Here is a 12,336-nt window from a genome sequence, read left to right as displayed (position 1 = left end):
TTCCGAGAGCACAGAACGTTGAGGCAGACGGCTTAGCAAAATTAGCCGCAGCCACTAAAAACTTTAACAAAGAAAGCGTGGTCACCCTCCTCCATTCAGCCATTGATCACACTGAGGTACTCTCTTTAAATTTGACTTGGGACTGGCGCAACCAATTTGTATCCTATCTGCGGGATGGAACACTCCCCCTCGATAAAAAAGAAGCCAAGAAGCTCCGCGTACAGGCCACCCGGTATTGCCTGATAAACCACGAGCTCTACAAAAGGACGTTTGGCGGACCCCTGGCCAAGTGTCTAGGGCCGCAACAAACGCGGCCAGTGCTCGAAGAGGTACATGAAGGACATTGTGGTGCCCATACAGGCAACCGCGCCCTCGTGCGCTGCATAATACGAGCCGACTATTATTGGCCCACTATGAAGAAAGACGCAGCGGAATATGTCCGCCGATGCGAACAATGCCAAAAGTATGTCCCCATGATACACCAACCAGGAGAACCACTCCACTCGGTCACCTCCCATGGCCCTTCATCAAATGGGGAATCGACATAGTCGGTCCCCTACCAGCGGGACGAGGAAGGGTACGATTTCTGTTAGTTCTAACTGACTATTTTTCCAAGTGGGTGGAAGCAGGTGCGTACGCCCAAATACGCGAACAGGAAGTGATCACCTTCATATGAAAAAATATTATATGCCGCTTCGGCATCCCCAAAGAAATCAGTTGTGACAACGGACGACAGTTCATTGGTCAAAAAACAACCGAATTCTTCGAGAAATGGCGCATCAAGAGGATACTCTCCATGCCATATCACCCTACCGCCAACGGCCAAGCGGAATCCTCCAACAAAATAATACTAAACATACTAAAGAAGAAACTCGAGGACGCCAAAGGGCTATGGCCCGAGCTGCTACCCGAAGTGTTGTGGGCACACACGACCACGCCCAAATCCAGCACGGGGGAAACACCGTACTCGCTGGTCTACGGAATCGATGCGGTCATACCCGTTGAGGTCGGCGAACCAAGCCTAAGATATTCACACACCAGTGGAACAGAAAACGACACAAACAGGCTCCAAGACCTCGACGAAGCTGAGGAAAGGAGAGAAATGGCCCATATCAGAATGGTGGCCCAAAAGCAACAAGTCGAAAGATACTACAACAAGAGGGCCAAAATAAGACCCCTCAAGGTGGGAGACTATGTCCTTAAAGCCAAGACATTGGCATCCAAAGACCCAAGTGAAGGGAAACTGGGCACCAACTGGGAAGGACCCTACAAAATCACAGCAGTAGCCGGCAAAGGCGCATTCCAGTTGGAAACAATGGAAGGGAAAACACTCCAAAACAACTGGAACGTCACTCACCTCAAGTATTTCCACTTCTAAAAGGCGTCTCCCGAGTCGTACTCTTTTTCCCTTACCCGAGTTTTGTCCCAATTGGGTTTTCTCGGGGAGGTTTTTAACGAGACGGCAGAGGGGACACTTGGAGATACTTGCGAAACAAGTTTGTCATATCAACCTCTCCTTACGACCTCAAGGCCGACATGATAAAGGGACTGGACTAGCTTGATCTCCAATGTATGAAAGGCTACGGCCATCTCCAATGTATGAAAGGCTACGGCCATCTCCAATGTATGAAAGGCTACGACCATCTCCAATATATGAAAGGCTACGGCCATCTCCAATGTATGAAAGGCTACGGCCATCTCCAATGTATGAAAGGCTACGGCCATCTCCAATGTATGAAAGGCTACGACCATCTCCAATATGTGAAAGGCTACGACCATCTCCAATGTATGAAAGGCTAAGGCCATCAATTATATTATGGCTAAGGCCATCGCCGCCAACGGTCGACCTAGATTTGACTACGGTGAGTAAGCGACTCGACGACAGTCGAAGTCGCCCACATGACTAAGGCCATCAATTATATTATGGCTAAGGCCATCGCCGCCAACGGTCGACCTAGATTCGACTACGGTGAGTAAACGACTCGACGACAGTCGAAGTCGCCCACATGGCTAAGGCCATCAATTATATTATGGCTAAGGCCATCGCCGCCAACGGTCGACCTAGATTCGACTGCGGTAGGTAAAACGACCCGACGACAGTCGAAGTTACGCACATGGCTAAGGCCATCAACAATATTAAAGGCCAAAAATAAATGGTACAAAAAGAAAATAACAGCAAAAGTATAACTTCCAATATCATCCAAAAATATATTTACAAAAGGACCTATTTACGTCTCCAAATACAACAAAACAAAATGAATACAAGTCCTAAGGGGCTTCGCCATTCTGTTTACCGCCTCCCGTCGGATCGCCATCTCGTCCATCGCCGTCCTCGGCCTGATAGGTCGAGAGATCCAAGAGCCGGATTCTAGACGGTTGACGTCTTCGGAGTTATAGCCTGCCCGGTCTGGGGAATCAGAACTATACCCACAAGTTTCACGGGCAATACGGACTATGCGCCGTTGCTCTTGAACCTCCGCCTCAGTAGCTCAACCCGCAGCTAAGAACTCCTCGAATACGACCAATCTGGCCTCGGCGTACACCCACATGTCATGCGCCTCACGATGCGCATCCTCATCAGGCCTTGGTGCAGCAGTCCGCTTGAGGACTTCAATCTCAGTCGCCTTGGCATCGAGTTCGGCGGTCATAGCGGCAACCTTGAGCCGCAAATCAGCAGCTTCCGTCGCTGCCCCACGGCCAACCTCCAACTCTTCTTCCTTAGACTGGAGAAGAGTCTCCAGCTCAATGTTTCGAGCCAGGGCGGTCATCAGCTGCTCGTCGATCTGTTCCAACTCGGCCACCCTCCGTTTCAGCTGGGCCTCCGACTGCTCCAAACCCTCACGGAAAACCTGAAATACCGGGTCCTGTTTGAGTAGGTCCGCCAGCGCCTGATGCTTGACACGGCACCGCCGATATTTCTTCACCACCTTGTTAAAGGTGGCTGCCTTCCGTTGCTCTCGCCGCCCATCTCTATCTCCAATATGAGAGTCTAAAAAAAAGAGAGAGGAAAAGGAGGAAAGGCAAGTCAGTATGCATCAAAGTTTACTTTACGGTACATGAAGAAAATCGAAAAATACCTGCAAGGTCGCGCCGGCAACCCTCCGGGATAGTTCCCCGTCGCTAACCCCTTGTAATGTTTCACGCTCAACGGCCGCACATAGCAGGGTCATATCCGTTGCGGCCTGATCGCTGTGTTACAACAGGTTATACCCTCCTGGGATCAAAATTTGGTGGTTAGATCTACCTGCCGTCATCTCCACACGGGTCGGACCCCGCGTTACCGCATCTGCATCCGCCTGGGTGGCCTTAGGGCCCACCCTCTCGGCATCATCACCTACACTTCTCCAACGGCAGCCGACGAGCCGCTATCCGGAATTCGTGGAGGGCTGGCGTCGAGAACCGCCCCCTCTTGGGGAGCCGGCCTCCCGGAACGGATGGCATCCGCCATAAAAACTGGCCTTGACTCCCGATGGGGCTCGCTCGCCCCCTTGTCTCCTGAGGCTATCCCCTTGCCGGTTATCAACCGACGTCTTTTCCTTTCTAGCGGCTCCTCGCTCTCAGAATTCTCCTCCACAGCCCGTAGGGATGGCATTGAAGGAGTCGCTCCCCTCATGGACGCCACCACGGGCAGCGGTTGAGGAAACCCCTACAGCGCCCTCACTAGGCGAACCACAGGGTATATACCCGTCTTCAGAATCAGTCCTCGCCCCAGGTAAGGTGACGACGTTCTTTTTCTTCTTCTTAGGAGCGCTCCGACCTGCCAACACGAATAAGTTAGGAAACGAGAGCGTAGGGAATTCCCAAATCGTAGCCAAAGAATTACCTGACGGGCCGTACCGTTGAAGAAATGCAGCCCAGGTACGGCATTCCTCCGCATAAGGTTTATTCTTTCCACCCACGATTTAATGTCATCAATGAGCTGGGTGGAGAAGCCCTCGTTGCAAATAAAAAGGGAGAAAAGCAAAGAAATCACAATGGCCGAATGGTCAAAAGCGCAAGCAACCCTGAATTCTACGAATAGAAATACTTATGTTCTGGATTCCATCTTTCCGGGAACCCTTCGGGATTCGACACCAGGTGCTCCGTCCTGATGTAGAAATACTTAAGCCAAAAGCGGCGGTTGGGCTTATCATCGGCTTTAACAACTAAGCCCCTTATGCCCCGACCTTTTAACTGCAGCATGGTACCCCTCAGGTAACCAGCGCTGAATAACTGTAAGAGGTGGTGAACCGAGACGCTGCATTCAGCCCTGGCCGCATAAGTGGTCATGATACGGCACACCTTCAAGGTATAAGGAGTGAGCTGGGCCGGACACACATTATAAAAACGGCAAAGCTCCTCCATCAGATGGTATATTGGAAGATTGTAAACGATCAAGAACGGGTACTCATAGAATGTGCAATATCCAGGCCGGTGCACATTGGCATAGTCCGTCCCGACCGGAACCATTTCCACGTGGTCCGAAATATGGTGCGTCTCTCGAAGATCATCTAAATGAGATTGTAATAAAACGCTGTGCTCCCAGGGAAGTTCAGGGCTTTTAGTTGAAAAATCTCTACGAACATGCGTCTCCTTCGGAAGGACGTTGTCTACGCTGAGAGGAACAAGGGCCTTCTCCGCCTTTTCCCCTTCACCACCGGAAGATGGCGGAACCCTAGACGGGGCATTATCTTTGGCTGTTTTACTACTTTGTCCGTGTTTTGTCATGATTATACTACTAAAGAAACGAAGCACTGACGCTACGAAGTGTGGTTTCAACAGAAGTGGGGAAGTCCCTTACAAAATAACGGTTACAGTAAAGAAAGACAAAGGGGTATATCAGTAAATGCTTTCCAAAGGATTGAAAGTGGAATCAAATCGAACCTCTCTCATACTTATAGGGATAAGTCGCACAGGAATCGAAGAGTCATGATTCAAAACGTGCGCCGGAAACCAAAATGTCACATCATCCTCAGAACCGCCTCGGGGGGCAAATATAATAATGATGCATACAGGCGATGACGTCATTCCAAAAAGGAAGCCGCGTGTCAGTGGCTCAACAACGTCATATATTTCACTTCATTAGTATTGCCGCCCCAGGTTGAGGTCAAATTCTCTTAAGCCGAGGTTCACGTTTCCGCCCATCGAAGACGCCCACGGAATACGTCTCCAACGAGCGGAGGGACTAACTGTATAGGGTCAAATTTGACCCTCAGCATCTCTACGCCAGTGGGTACGCCCAATGAGTGTACGCCTACCAACGTAGCGGGTACGACTCGGCCGTGGGGGCAAAAGCGATATCATTTAGGACTCAGTGTCTTCACTAGGGAGACGTTACCTATCTTTGTAACTTTTTGATTCTTTCGAGGAAGGTCTCCTATTATATAAAGGAGACCTTCACATTGTAAAAGGGGGCATCTGATCTAATACAACTCTCTCATTTTTCTGGCTTTCTCTCTCTATCTCTACTTCAAACGAACATATCTTATTGAGTTCATACTGTCTCTTTGCAATACTAGATCTACAACAATATTATCATCTTTGCATCTCTAGGATTATTATATTTGATTACGATTTACCCTTTTCCTACTTTTAATTGTTTTTTAGCTCACAAAGTATATTGTTAACTTTTAAGCCAAACACAAACGAAGGCACACGATTTCGTACCTACTAAAATAGCCTAAAAAAGAGAAACCTTAGGCCCCATTAGTTTGGCAACACTTGCAAAAGTGAAATTTTACTTTTAACAATCACTACAACTGTTACGGGGCCAATTTTAGCACAAATGACACTGCACGGCAGTAGCCAAACTCTCCACCACTAAACCTTACTTTTTCCGCACACAGTCCGACACTTAGATTATTTCAGACTTGTAAAAACGTAACAACACACAGTAGTACGGGTAAAAATCCAACCTCTATTTATTCTCGCAGAATATACAAAGGAACTCAGTTGGAAAGGCTCACATATGCTACTTGCCTTAATACCAACGAAATATAACATATAAAAGGGGGCTGCCTATGGCAGATTTACAAAGGGGCAGTTAGGGGCAGTTATACAATGTGCCTTGCACATGACAGCCTAAAAACAAGCATAACTACCTTGTCCCAATTTGAATTCAAACCTTCCCACAAATTTGAATCCCTCTTCAGCATTTTGGCCAACTGCAACATGTGCCTTGCACACGGCTAACTTCCAGAGCACATGCACAACACACTTATTTAGTCACATGTCTTGCACACTTGTTCTACAGCTTTTTCCCACACTTTGCCTTCCTGCCTTGCCTTGTCTTTGGACCATGCCTCGCTCATAAGCTCATGACCATGTCTTATCACAAACTTAGCCATCCCATTTATCCGCATACATGCCGTAGTCAAGTGCCATGCGCCTTCATTTGCCATAGTCGTTGCCCACAATCAAGCTGCCTTGCCAACACTCAAGACACCTTACCTAGCTGACTTTCCTAATTCAATGCGCTAACTTAGACATACCTTCAGCTCTGCACATTGCTTGCCAACACCCGCACAAGCCTATGCCAAGGGGCAATGTACAAGCCCTTAACATAGATTCTACCCGACATCCGTCACGTCTCAATATTAGGGGCTTACAAACCACCCCCACTAGTTGAACTCGACGCCCTCGTTGAGGCTGATTTCAAGTAGTCCTCAATTTGATGTTCATATTGCCACAATGAAGCACCCTTTTCCCAAGTCGCATCTACCTCGGGCTTTCCCTTCCATTGAATCAGAAATTTTGTTCGCCTATTCTTCATATGCATCCCAAGAACCCGGTGGTCAAGAATCTTCTAAATTTTTTCCTCAAGCTGAGTGCGCATCTCAGGAGGAGCTCTCTTTATTTTTTGCCTGTCCAGATCTTCAGGATCTTCCACATAAGGCCTTAGATAGCTCACATGGTAATTCGGATGAATCTTCATTCTTTCAGGCAACTTCAGTCGGTAAGCAACTTCACCAACCTTTTCAGCAACTTCAAAGGGACCATCATACCTTGAAACCAAAGCTCTATGTCTAACCCGGCTGTCAATCTTCTTCTCAATTTGCGGAGTAAATTTTAACAGCACTTTGTCACCTACTTTGAACTCCAATGGACGCCTGTTCCGATCAGCATACTTCTTTATACGTTTTTGTGCCACTTTCAAGCTATCTGTTGCTTCTTCCATCACATCTTGTCTATCTAAACCATAGCGGTATGCAGCTGGACATTTACCCTCGATTTTTTGTTGTGCAATCTTTGTTGGTTGTGCAGGCTGCTTTCCAGAAACAATCTCGAATGGACTCTTCTCCGTTGCTGAAGACTTGTGCAAATTATAAGAGAATTGTGCATAGTCTAACAAATCTGTCCAGTTTTGTTGACTAGCAGTCATGAAGTCTCAAGTATTCTTCCAGCAAATGATTGATTCTTTCGGTTTGGCCATCAATTTGAGGATGATTTGCCGTCGAAAACTTCAAGTTTGTACCCATCAGATTGAACAAATAAGTCCAAAACTGGCCTGCTAATCGTGCATCCTTGTCATTAATCACATCCTTTGGTAGTCCGAAATACCTAACCACATTCTTGAAGAATAACTCAGCAGCAACCTTTAAGGGACATTCAGTTGGGGCAGCAATAAAAACAGCATACTTTGAAAACCTGTCGACCACAACCATGATTGAAGGCAACCCATTAACCTTAGAGAACCCGCTGATAAAATCCATCGAAATAGATTGCCATGCTTCTTCAGGATTAGGCAGAGGTTGCAACAAACCTGCCTCCTTCTTCCGCTCAGTTTTGTCAAGCTGGTACACAAGGCAACTCTTCACGTATGCTTCCACATCATGCTTCATCTTGGGCCAAAAGTAGTATCGGGACAGTAGAGCCATCATCCTTTCAATTCCCGGATGACCAGCCCATAGAGTATCATGCGTCTCTTTCAGCAATTCGCGACGCAACCCATCACCAAGTGGCACCACGATTCTGCCCCCTTTGAAATAGAGGAGATCGTCCTCTATCCAGTACCGCCTTACCGTCCCTTCCCTCACATGATTCATTGTCTTGATGTACAATGGATCATTAGCAGCACACGACTTGATATTATCATGAAAATTAGATTCAAGTCGAGTAATAGAATAAACAACAGCAAATACCTCTTTCTGACTCAATGCATCAACAACTTGGTTGTGTTTTACCGGCTTGTGCTCCCAAATAAAATCATATTCTGCCAAGAATTCTTGCCAACGAGCCTGCTTCGGACTTAGCTTTTTTTGTGTCTTGAAAAATGTATTAGCCACATTGTCTTTTTTTTGTGTCTTGAAAAATGTATTAGCCACATTGTCCGTCCTCACGACGAATTTTGTTCCTAGCAAATAGACACGCCAAATCTGCAAGCAATTGATAACAACAACCATTTCTTTCTCATGAATCGAATACCTTTGCTCCGCTTCATTCAATTTTCTGCTTTCAAATGCCACTGGGTGGCCTTCTTGAACCAGCACACCTCCAGCAGCCTTGTCGGAAGCATCAATATGAACTTCAAAGGGCAGCTCAAAATTAGGAAGCCGCAAGATAGGTTCTGAGGCAATAGCTTCTTTCGACATCTCAAACGCACCACTACATTTTTCAGACCACGCCCACCTAACATTCTTCTTCAACAAATCAGTCAAAGGAACAGCTTTCTTTGAATAGCCAACAATGAACTTCCGATAGTAATTAGCTAACCCGAGGAAAGACCTCAACTCCTTCACAGAATTAGGCGCCTGCCATTCCACAATTACCTGCACCTTATTCGGGTCCATCCGCACATGATTTTGGCTCACCAAGTGCCCAAGAAACTTTATCTCCTATCTAGAAAACTCACACTTTTCCATCTTCACATAAAGTTGGTACTCCCTCAAATGAGACAACACCTTAATCAAGTGTGACATATGTCGTCTAAGTAGACAACGACAAAGTCATCCAAGTACTCATACAGCACATCATTCATCAGGTTGCAAAAAATAGAAGGGGCATTTGTCAACCCGAACGACATAACAAGGAATTCATATGAGCCATACCTCGTAACACATGTAGTTTTAGACTCATCACCTTCAGCTATCTGTACATGCCAATAACCAGACCGTAAATCAAGCTTCGTGAACTAGCAAGCCTTGCTAAATCTGCCCATCAATTCTTGCACCAAAGGGACCGGATATTTGTTCCTTACAGTCACCTTGTTCAACGCCTGATAATCAACGCACATCCGAAGCGTCCTGTCCTATTTCTTTTAAAATAAAATAGGTGCACCAAATGTAGCCTTTGATGGCTGAATCAAACCCGCATCAAGAAACTCATTCAAGTGTTTCCGTAATTCAGCCAACTCTTTTGGCGCCATCCGATAAGGTGGTTGAGTAGGAGGCATTGAACCCGGCAATAACTTTATCTTGTGATCAATAGTCCTCCGTGGTGGTAGATTTTTAGGCAACTCTGGTGGCATCACATCAGTAAAGTCACTCAAGATTTGAGCAACGCAGTCCGGCACTTCAACCTTCACATCAGGCTTCAGCTCAACCATAGCAGCAAGGAAAGTATCATCTCCCCTTTTTAAACCTTTTTGGACCATCATGGCAGAAACTAATGAAGCCTTCCGTTGAGTTTCTTCTTTCCCATAAGGATGAACAACCTTCACAAAACCAAGAGCCGTTTCATGCATGATCATCACTCCGTCCAAGTGAGGCATTGGAACAAAGCGATTTTTCCTCATAAAGTCAATTTCGAGGATCACCTCAAAGTCCTCCAATGGAATCACCATCAAGTTAACTTTCCCTTTCCAGTTCCCAACAGACATAGGAACGTTGTAAGTCATACCCGCAATGGCTTGTGCTTTGGCATTCACTGTCTTCATGTAAGAGGGACATTTTCTCACACTCAATCCATACTTATGCACCAAATTGGCCGAGACAAAGGTGTGAGTAGCGCCAGTATCTACCATAGCTATCACACCATTTTCTCCAATTTTCATTTCGATGTGCATCAGCAAAGAATGAGGGTTTGTCTCGTTGCTTGTAGCATTAACCAACGAGATAACATTCAGCAATTGCAAAGGATTCACCAAGGCAGCAACAACTTCTTGACCTTCTCCATCCCGATTATTTTCTGTAGCAAGCAAAGCATTAACCCGTTCCCGATTTGGACAGTTTTTGGCAATGTGAGGTCCGCCACAAGTCCAGCAACCATCGCTCTTCTTGTTTGCGATGCCTTTGTTACTAGCAGGTCCATCAACAACAGCCTTGCCCTTTTCCACGACTTCTTTTCGAACTTTCTTCCTCCATTCCCCTTTCTTCTCCACCTTTTTCTTAGGTTTTGAAGCAGAGGGAATTTCAGAAAGACTCCGGGTACTGCGGTAATCAACCAAAGAATCCGCTGCAGCAATCGCACTCTGGAGATCCTTTACGTTCTGTCTCCTGAGTTCGTTCTGTACCCAAGCTAGCATTCCAAAAATAAAGTTATGCAATTTGTCATCCTCCAACATGTTTTGTATATCCAGCATTAAGGAAGTGAAATCCTTAATATAACCACGATTTGTTCATGTTTTCCGTAGACGTTTCAAGCGATCCCAAGCAAGCCAAGATGCACTGCTAGGTAAGAACTGGTCCTTCATTTCTTTTCGGAGTTTCTCCCACGTATCGATTTTGGGTCTGCCTGCACTTTCGACATCAACCATGCGAGTTCTCCACCATAATTTAGCATCTCCCGTTAGGTACACACTTGTAATTGTGACTTTCTCCTTGTTTGGAACTTTGGCAGCAACAATGTATTGTTCCATATCCCACAGAAAGTTCTCCCGTTCTTTAGCACTACGCGCTCCATCAAACGCCTTCGGATCAGGGATCTTAACCTTAGAACGTTCTTCACTGCCTTGGCATGGAGCAGCCAACGCCCTTCGAAGAACTGTAATTTCCAAGTTCAGAGTTTCGATTTCCTTCTTCAGATCCACAACTCGAACATTCGTGGCCTCACACATTTTCTGAATGCCTTCACGAAACTGATCCATTCCATCCTTTAGACGGTAGATCTCAGTAATTAGATCTGCCAGGTCTAAAGGATCATCAGTCACACCGATCAGCGCCTCCAACCTTTGTACACGATCATGCAAGTCTGAAGTGGATCCACCAGCCATGGCCACAAATCACGACCAAAGCTCTGATACCAGTTGTTACAGGGCCAATTTTAGCACAATTGACACTGCACGACAGTAGCCAAACTCTCAGCCACTCAGCCTTACTTTTTTCGCACACAGTCCGACACTTGGATTATTTCAGACTTGAAAAAATATAGCAACACACAGTAGTAACTCTCAGCCACTCAGCTTTACTTTTTCCGCTCACAGTCCGACACTTAGATTATTTCAGACTTGTAAAAACCTAGCAAGTAGTACGGATAAAAAACCAACCTTTATTTATTCTCGTAGAATATACAAAGGAACTCAGTTGGAAAGGCTCACATACGCTACTTGCCTTAATACCAACGAAATACAACATATAAAAGGGGCTGCCTATGGCAGATTTACAAAGGGGTAGTTATACAATGTGCCTTGCACATGACAGCCTAAAAACAAGCATAACTACCTTGTCCTAATTTGAACTCAAACGTTCCTACGAATTTGAATCCCTTTTCAGCGTTTTAGCCAACTGCAACATGTGCCTTGCACATGGCTAACTTCCACAGCACATGCACAGCACACTTCTTCAGTCACATGTCTTGCACACTTGTTCTACAGCTTTTGGCCACACTTTGCCTTCCTTCCTTGCCTTATCTTTGGACCATGCCTCACCCATAAGCTCATGACCATGTCTTGTCACAAACTTAGCCGTCCCACTGATCTGCACGCATGCCTTTGTCAAGTGCCATGCACCTTCATTTGACATAGCTGTTACCCACAATCAAGCTGCCTTGCCAATACTCAAGACACCTTGCCTAGTTGACTTGCCTAAGTCCATGCACTAACTTAGACACACCTTCAGCTCCGCACATTACTTGCCAACACCCGCACAAGCCTATGCCAAGGGGCAATGTACAAGCCCTTGACATAGATTCTGCCCGACATCCGTCACGTCTCAATATTAGGGGCTAACAACAGCCTACACCATGTTTGTTTCATAGAAGCTGAAAGGTAATAATTTTATAAGTAAAAGTGAATTAGTAGTTTAAAACAATTGGCACATACTCACCAAAGAAAAATCGACTATTTTTTACTCCATGAATGAGACGTGCTAGTATATATTCTAATCTATTGCTACTGTCCATTACTCCCTCTAGTATATAAAAACTTTTCCCCTTGTGAGAGGTGAAATACATATTACTTCAATCCTAATCATGTCAGTTATC

Source organism: Nicotiana attenuata, chromosome 3 (assembly GCF_001879085.1).
Source record: "Nicotiana attenuata strain UT chromosome 3, NIATTr2, whole genome shotgun sequence".
Lineage (NCBI taxonomy): Eukaryota > Viridiplantae > Streptophyta > Magnoliopsida > Solanales > Solanaceae > Nicotiana > Nicotiana attenuata.
Note: the sequence above shows the minus strand (reverse complement) of the source record.